Source organism: Palaemon carinicauda, chromosome 18 (genome assembly GCF_036898095.1).
Source record: "Palaemon carinicauda isolate YSFRI2023 chromosome 18, ASM3689809v2, whole genome shotgun sequence".
Lineage (NCBI taxonomy): Eukaryota > Metazoa > Arthropoda > Malacostraca > Decapoda > Palaemonidae > Palaemon > Palaemon carinicauda.
Genome location: NC_090742.1, coordinates 71,456,327 through 71,465,736, shown reverse-complemented (window position 1 = coordinate 71,465,736; position 9,410 = coordinate 71,456,327). Strand labels below are relative to the sequence as shown.

Genomic DNA, 9,410 nt, shown 5'->3' with positions numbered 1-9,410 from the left:
TATCTATTGCTATGATCAGTAAAGCTGCACTTGTCAGGGCCACCGATACTAGGATGGTTTGCTGTGAGCGATCATACGAAAATCTCCCACCACCCACCAATCTGAACATGTGTGGGGCCTTTGCCCTGCAGTGGACTAGAAACGGCTGCATTTGCTCTTGTTGTGTATAAATAATATATTGTATGTGTGCATATTTATATAACACACATATAAAACGTATATTTTCTTTTTCCTGACCGAATCCCACAAATATCTATTTCCTGTTTAACCTACTGTATTTCTGTGTATCTTTATCATTATAATTATTATCATTATTATTATTATTATTATTATTATTATTATTATTATCACTTGCTAAGTAACAACCCTAGTTGGAAAAGCAGAATGCTTTAAGTCCAAGGGTCCTAACAGGGAAAATACCCCAGTGAGGAAAATAAACAAGGAAAAATAAGATACTTTAAGAACAGTAACATAAACTATAAAAACTTTAACAAAACAAGAGGAAGAGAAATTACATAGAATAGTGAGCTCGAGTGTACCCTCAAACAAGAGAACTCTATAAAAAACACAGGAGGAATGATTTACTAAAATGACTTATACCAAACTCGGGTTATAAAAAGGAGTTACAAATAGAGTTAAAACGTGCAAACAACACATAGCAGCAGACACACTAAACGTATGTACACACGTCTGTACACAAATTTGTATATATTTGTACACAAACAAATAAAGTAAGGGAAACTGTACCTTCACGCAACAGCCCTTGAATTTTGTCTTATTTCCAAATACATACGTCTGTACACAATCTTGTATACATCTGTACACAAACAAATAAAGTAAGGGGAACTGTACCTTCACGCAACAACCCTTGAATTTTGTCATATTTCCAAATACATACGTCTGTACACAATCTTGTATACATCTGTACACAAACAAATAAAGTAAGGGGAACTGTACCTTCACGCAACAGCCCTTGAATTTTGTCTTATTTCCCAAATACATACGTCTGTACACAATCTTGTATACATCTGTACACAAACAAATAAAGTAAGGGGAACTGTACCTTCACGCAACAACCCTTGAATTTTGTCTTATTTCCAAATACATACGTCTGTACACAATCTTGTATACATCTGTACACAAACAAATAAAGTAAGGGGAACTGTACCTTCACGCAACAACCCTTGAATTTTGTCATATTTCCAAATACATACGTCTGTACACAATCTTGTATACATCTGTACACAAACAAATAAAGTAAGGGGGAACTGTACCTTCACGCAACAACCCTTGAATTTTGTCTTATTTCCAAATACATACGTCTGTACACAATCTTGTATACATCTGTACACAAACAAATAAAGTAAGGGGAACTGTACCTTCACGCAACAACCCTTGAATTTTGTCTTATTTCCAAATACATACGTCTGTACACAATCTTGTATACATCTGTACACAAACAAATAAAGTAAGGGGAACTGTACCATCAACGCAACAGCCCTTGAATTTTCTCTTATCTCCAAATACATACGTCTGTACACAGTCTTGTATAGCCTACATCTGTACACAAACAAATAAAGTAAGGGGAACTGTCCCTGTAAGCAACAGCCCTTGAAGTTTGTCTTATTTCCCAAAATGCCTCGCAAGATGGCATTAAATTGTAACAACGTGAAGACGCAATGTAATTTTGGATCTCACACGACTTGACGGGTTATTCAATTTATCAGTCATTTTCTTCCACAATTCAGCGGCAAGACACGCCAGAAACGAGCACGGCCCAAATTTAGAGAAGCAAACAGAGTTGGCCCCAAAATATTTCTTACGAGAACGTGAAGTTCTTATTATTATCGTTGGAGTTTAGGTTACTATTATTATCATTGTTATTATTCATGTAAATTCATTCGTAAGGCATAAGCCTCAAAGTCCATGCTTATACAATAGTATTGACTAATACGAGAGAGAGAGAGAGAGAGAGAGAGAGAGAGAGAGAGAGAGAGAGATGAGTTCAAGGAATCAAATATAATGTATTCTCGGTGACCCCTTAAAAATATAACTTCTATGCCAAACTTCTAATACAGACTAAACCCCTTGATAATAATATTGAATTAAACTCCGAAGATAACAAATAAAAATGTCCCATTTTTGCCATTATAATTACTTGTGTCTGTGCCTAAAAAAAACTGTTACTTCATCTTAAATGCTTAAATTTTAATTTAAATCAATTCCTAACATTCATCCTTAAGTTTTTCTCCTATCTACTTGAAGGGTCTTACACAAAAAAAAAAAAAAAAAAAAAAATTCCTATTATGTACAACAAAAAGCCAAACCCTGAAATGCTCATTTACCATTGAGTAGAAAAAGAGATATTAAAGGAAAGTAGAAAGAGAAATATCTACTCATGAGTGAAATAATGACGGAAGTAAATGAACAACAGAACAGATAAACAATCTTATTATGATAAGGACCTTTAGTTACGCTAGCCGGCTTCTATCAGCATCACGAGTGTAATGTGATAATAATCAATAATGAACAACACAGACTAAGGACAATAGAATGATCTGGTAGGCCTAGCTAGACTAATCTGTAAGCCTTGCTCTTACATAACAGGAATGAAAGCTCACTAAACATGAAAGAAAAAATGTCTTACTCCAGAAGAAGATATACTAAAAAGATTAAAAACAGATATATTAGGGAAACCTTCTCATTCTACAATTGGATATATCATAAACTCTCTGCCAGTAGAACCAGTATAGTTCGAAAGCTCACTACTAGCATAGCGACGAATAAGATTTGAGTCTCTATTTATACCCCTATCTATGGCGAAGATCTAATTTAATGTTGACAATATTCTTAAAATATTTTATTTTATTTGTTCATTATTTCTCTTATAGCTTGCTTACATTCTTATTTCCTTTCCACATAGCGCAATTTTTTTACGTGTTGGAGCCTTTTGATTTATAGCATCTTGCTTTTTCAATTAGGGTTGTAGTTTAACTAATAATAATAATAATAATAATAATAATAATAATAATAATAATAATAACAACAACAACAACAACAACAACAACAACACAAAAACAACAACAATAATAATAATAACTCGACATATCCAGAACAGTAGAACATATGGCAGGTTCAGACATCGCAATTAGCTATAAAATTACGATATTATTATAATTAATCTATTACGATATGTATTAGAAGCTCACCAACAACACGTGTGTCCGAACTTTTAATATCAGCCTAATCAGATATATTTATATTCGATTGCATATTGCCAACATTATAAAAGATGTTAGAAATATCCTAGACTTGATTAAAAAAAAAAAGAGAACGCCGACCCAATGAAAAGAAATACAAAAATAGAAAAATACTTTCAAGAAATTAAATCAATATCATAATATGGCAAATTCGAATGTTTACTAATAGCATAGCATGTGATATATCATAGTTTTATGCCATTATATTAAAGTATAAACAAAATAACAAATACGTGATATGGCAAACCTACACTAAAGTACGGCACCATATATATATAAAAAAACGAAAAAAAAGGCATAATTTATGTTGTAATGAAAAATAAAGAAAAACCGGTTGGATAATTTTTGAGAAAATTCCATGGTTCGTTTGAAACTCAAACAGTAAAATAATCCATAAAAGGTAAAGTTCTGCACTAATGTATTATGGACAGAATTAAAAAGAAAAATTAAATTTCAAATATGAGAGAGAGAGAGAGAGAAGAGAGAGAGAGAGAGAGAGAGAGAGAGAGAGAGAGAGTTATTTGCCAATAAAAGCCATAATTTCTTAAGTCAGCCCGGTGAAATTACCAATAAAACCTCCCTGATACCGACAGCAAAGACTATCGGTAATATCCAAAACTTTGACTATTTTTAGCTTTAGCTTTGTTAACTAATCTAAACGGTATGTCAGCAGATTGAAACCTACAACATTATCTATGCAAAATAATTATCAGTCAGAGGAGGTTGTCAAAACTAAATAAAATAATGACTTCTCTATGTTCTGCAAAAACCAATAGCCCAAGTTTCATTAGTCCTTTAAACCATTCCAAATTTGATAAAAAAATACTATTCTGAAGACTTGAGAAGTTTTTTTGAAAGAAAACATTGGCAAAAAAATTACCAGAATTTAATCAAAATTCTAGCAGCTGATTGAAAAATATAGCTTCAGTCATATAACAAATAAATAGATCAAATTAGCGATGAGTTCTCTTGCTTGAGGGTACACTCGGACACACTATTCTATTTCATTTCTCTTTCTCTTGTTTTGTTAAAGTTTTTATAGTTTATATAGGAGATCATTATTTTGCTGTCGTCACTGTTCCTAAAATATTTTATTTTTTCTTGTTTACTTTCCTCACTGGGCTATTTTCCCTGTTGGAGGCCCTGGGCTTATAGCATCCTTCTTTTTCAACTAGGGCTGTAGCTTAGCAAATAATAATAATAATAAAAATAATAATAATAATTGAAGATTCATAATAATTTCCCCATATGACCCCAGCATCACAGTTTGCCAAAGACAAGAAATCATAAACTATAATATACTCATAAAGGCATTATCAAAAGGCAAAAATTTCATGGTCAAAACTTTTAATCTTATCATACATTTCCTATAAAGTGTAAACAACTTTTCTTTAAAATAAAAAAATAAAGAATCAGAATAGGGATGAATTTGCACGCCCGGATGAAATTGTGTTTTCTAAATGAAACCGATTATGCATTTCTACTCATCCATTTTGCATAACGGTTTATGAATAACTTGCATTTTAGTCTAACATTAACCTCCCCTTAATATAAACGTTCACATCATGCTGCGATGCAGAGACATATGAAGGATAATCGTTTTGCCATATACTAAAATTAGCATATTTTTTTTTCCTTTTGATTTTCATGTTTCGTCATTTAAATCGCATAGAATTATCACATGGAATGATCTTCCTAATCGGGTAGTTGAATTAGTAGAACTTCAAAAGTTCAAAGTTGCAGCAAATGTTTTTATGTTAAACAGGCTGACATAAGTCTTTTTATAGTTTATATATGACATGTGTTTTGACGTTGTTACTGTTTTTAGAATGATTTATCGTTAATTTGTTCTCATCATTTATTTATTTCCTTATTTCCTTTCCTCACTGGGCTATTTTTCCCTATTGCAGCCCTTTGACTTATAGCATCTTGCTTTTCCAACTAGGGTTGTAGCTTGGCTAATAATAATAATAAAAATAATAATAATAAAATGAATAATAATAATAATAATAATAATAATAATAATAATAATAATAATTCATTACCTTTAATACAATCCTTAAAAAACGAAACAAATATCTTAGTATGACTTTCGTATATTTTCTCTGAAGAGATTGTAAACATGTGTTTTTCTAAACTCGCCACGTCCGGATAACTACATTACTGATAATAATCTAAGTCTCTCGGTAGCGTCTATTGTAAGGATAGTTTTTCACAAAGTGAAAAAAGTTTCAAGGCCGTAGTTTGGGGCAAAGAAGTTATGTAAGAGCCTCAAATAAAAGGAGCTGTAAAGACGAATAAGGAGATTTTAGGGAGAGTATAAAAAACATATTCGAAAGATATGATATTCTGAAAAGATTACGAATAAACTTTCATATGAACAGATGGGGTGCATAGCCACCATAGTTTTAAATATAAATCAATCTGTGCAAGATGGTTCACAAAACGAAAAGGTTCCAAATAGTAATATTTGTGAGTGTTTTCTTTCCCGACCATACCAACGATGCCACTATAAAAAGGGTAGCAAAATTTAGCCACGAATCTACTGGGTCAAATAAATAATATATAAACTAAGGCTGGCTCCATCGTCAAGAGATTTTGAAGGCCTAGATTCTTATACCTTTCAATTGTTACTTTTCCTTTAGACAGTGAAAATACACAAAATATTACTGACAGTTTTCAATATCATGCATTTATGCATTTAGTTTTTTTTTATATAACTACAAAACATGTATAGAATTAAGTACATATAACAATTACATAAGCATTACTCGTCCAGCACTTGACCTTCCGACTAAAGTGCTTTGAATAACGGCGTCAAGCACGGTTTGATGCGAATCAATAAATGGGATGACCCTTATAGCACACAATTTGCTCCTACATTACGGGATTAACAGATCTATAATTAAGAACTTTAATTAGTCTAAAAATACGTGAGTGCAATCATTGAAAGCTTCGATACTGGGCGAAGCAAGCAAGCTATGACACTAGGTATGAGTGTGTTGATTGGTGCTTGCAGGCAGTAAATACCTCAAGTGCCTACTGGTTTACTTATACTGTACAACACTATGAACACACTACACCCTTCCACTTTTGATTCTTGGGGTCAAGGTACTGTTCACTATACTGGATGAGTCTCTTTAAGAATGTGACTTATGGCTTATAAAAAAAAAAATACAGGCACATAAAATATGATTTTAACTGTCCCAGGTTCTTCTTACTGTAAGAATTGAATTCAACAATCTTGAATTAAACTTTCAAAATCAATCTATTTTTACTGACTTTCCTTAGCAATCTTTAAAGGAGAGAAAATCAGTAATTAGTAGATCAATTTTGAAAGGTTAATTCAAAAGGATTAAATAATAACTAAAATTAAATGAAGACTCCGTAAAGTAAATTCTGCCCTAAAAAGCTACACATCACAAGGGAAATGAAGTAATGGGACTGAATCCGACAGCAAAGTGATAAGAGACAAATTTTGAGCAGTTGACCCCAAGAACCAACCTAAAAATCACCAGCCTACTGTTACACACCGCAGTGCTTTAACACCTAAAAAAAAAAAGAGTAAACTGGCTGTGCTTCATATTCTGCTTGTGTGAAAAAGTAACACGTAGCCATGAGGTTAACCAACATCTAATTACTGCCCTTTACTACTAATGGTAATCGTCACAAGACTGACCAAATTACGTCTCTTCCTTAAGAAACATTTAAGCTTTCTTTGAACATTTGCTTTTTCCCTTTACCTTTTCAGCTTTGCTCTCTTCTTCTTGAAAGCTCTCTTGACCCGGATGAGGATGAAAGCAGCTGTTCCGAAGCTCACCGAAGGCATCCGCCCTTTGGAGGGCGATGGAGGAGGTTCTTCACCTTCCTTCTCCATGTTGGTGGTGGTGGTGGGGGTGTTGGTAGCCAGAGTGAAGGCGACGGTGAAGGTGGTGGTGACGATGGTGAGGATGTGTGAGCTGGAGGAAGGAGGAGTCCTCAATAAAAGCAGTGGAAAGCAGCAGCAGTAGCAGCAGCAGGTGAACGTGAGAAAAAAAAGGCTGAGGTATCAGCAGCAGTACCAGTAGTAGTAGTAATAGTAAGTAGTAGCAGTAACAGACTAGTAATTTTAGTAATTTCTATTATTCAACAGCAGCTTTGAGCTTGGAAGATAAGATGCACAGAATAGCACTTTAAGTATCTCTTTGCCCGAAGGATTCCCAACTTTTCGAAAGGAGTGTCATGACTGTCATAGAGAGGGAGGGAAAAGGTTTGGTTTGTGGGAAGTGAAAACGGAAGGGTCAGACAGCGAAGGGAAACGCATAGACACAAGGAGATGATGCTTTTGACTCCCTCCTCCTCCTTCTCCTCCTCCTCCACCACCTTCCCACTTCTTCAGCGCGACTCGGTGGGGCTTCCCTTCACTTCAGGATGCAAGATGACCTTAGAGGGGGAATCATCCGTGGCAAGGGCATCAACAGGAGGGACTGGGACATGGGTCGCCATCACTTGAAGGAAGTCAAAAATGTGATCATCAGATTGCCGAGATTCTGACAATATTATATCCAATGCTACATTTTCGTCCAAAACTTCACTGATTGATGAAACAAACAAATAACATCTTTCTTGTTAGGTCGAGTCTCTTTTTCAAAATCCAAAATCCTTTCCATTCACCAGAGACCAAAAACTGTCGTATTTCATCTTCAGCGTTTGAAAGTATCCTGCGTTATTTGAAAATTAAGAACACTAAAAAAAAAGCCAGTCCCTTTTAAACTTAAAATGGGTTAATCTTTCACACCTAATCACATGTTACGGATATCATTTAGGATACAATTATTTTCTATAAGTCTTTTCCTTTTACTTTGCATCGCTAAATTCGTGATTCGTCATTTCCAATCAAGTGCAAATCAGATTTGTAACTCTAAAACACATTTTTGGGGATTATTCTAATATTTTCAATGGAAATAGAAACAGTTCAGGTAACTAGATAAGATCAGAAGCTTAATACAGCGTTGATTTCTAATCACCCAGGTATGAATAAAACGACTCTCTTAGATTCACACTAGATACAAATATTTCCACCGGGTACTTAACACCATCGCCACTAAAAGCTGGAACCCCACTTCGCAGCGGTAAAGTTATAACAAGGGAACAAAAATAAAGAGAGGAAAAGAAATTCTGGAATAAATATAACGATACGCAGTCACTAAAAAGTATGATTACAAGAACAAAGAAAAGTATTTGATGGTGTTAAAAGGTGTAGTGTGACAGATAAGAGACAAGAGACACTACGGCACACCATAGGGGCAGCAGGTGTTAACAGACATTAGCACGCGTACGCACATACACACACGAACAGCGGAGGGGGGAGTAGGTCTCCGCCCCTACCCCCTAGAGGACTAGAGCAGCCCCCTAGGAGTATGCAGGAAGCAGGAGGGACCCACGCGAAGCGTCAGAGGGAGGAGAAGCGCGTGGTGTGTTTCCACTCGGACGCCGCTACCGGTTCTGGCTCACACCCGCTCCACGGACCCTCCACTTCGCGACCCAGCCCGACCCATCTCGCCTTTCCCCCTCCTCCTCCTCCTTTTCCTCCACCACCTCCTCCCCCTCCTCCTCCTCCTCCTCCTCCCTGTTATAGAGCACCCAAAACCCTTCCCCCTTCCCCTTCCCCCTCCCATAACCTATACCCTATCACCACCCCAATAATAACACCAGTGTCCCTTCCTCAACCCCCTGTCGGAGACGACGAGTCACGACCGTCCAACTCCGCTCTCTCTCTATTCCTTATCATTTTCTTCCTCTTTCCATCCATACCTTGTGGACTTCTTTCCATAAGTCTCCTTTTTCCGTCTTATGAAAACTTAACAAAAAAGCCCAATCCTTTCCAACGAAGCTCACTCAATTCTAAATTTATTCGTGTTCTGAGAGGGACCATTGAAAATGAGCGAACTTATATCAGGCAAGTTTTCAAGTTGAGGAATATGTCATCCGATGCATGAAAATAAAATTGAAATAATATGTTGCGAAAAAATATTATCGATATATATATACACATATATATATAGATATATATATATATATAAATATATCTATCTATATATATATATATATATATAGATATATATATATATATATATATATAAATATATATATATATATATATATGTCTAC

General features: G+C 35.0%; 1 long non-coding RNA gene across 2 annotated transcripts in view; it reads right to left on the bottom strand.

Moving 5' to 3' along the window:
• Nucleotides 1-8,729, bottom strand: part of LOC137657892 (uncharacterized) — a 136,025-nt gene extending 127,296 nt beyond the window's left edge. Inside the window, exons 1-2 of one of the 2 annotated variants that reach the window (XR_011047234.1) lie at nt 8,583-8,729; nt 7,004-7,960 (exon numbers count right to left, since the gene is read on the bottom strand). This is a non-coding gene — a long non-coding RNA (uncharacterized lncRNA). The remainder of the gene's footprint in view (nt 1-7,003; nt 7,961-8,582) is intronic. The other variant, XR_011047235.1, reaches the window with a different exon arrangement.
• Nucleotides 8,730-9,410: the final 681 nt, after the last annotated feature.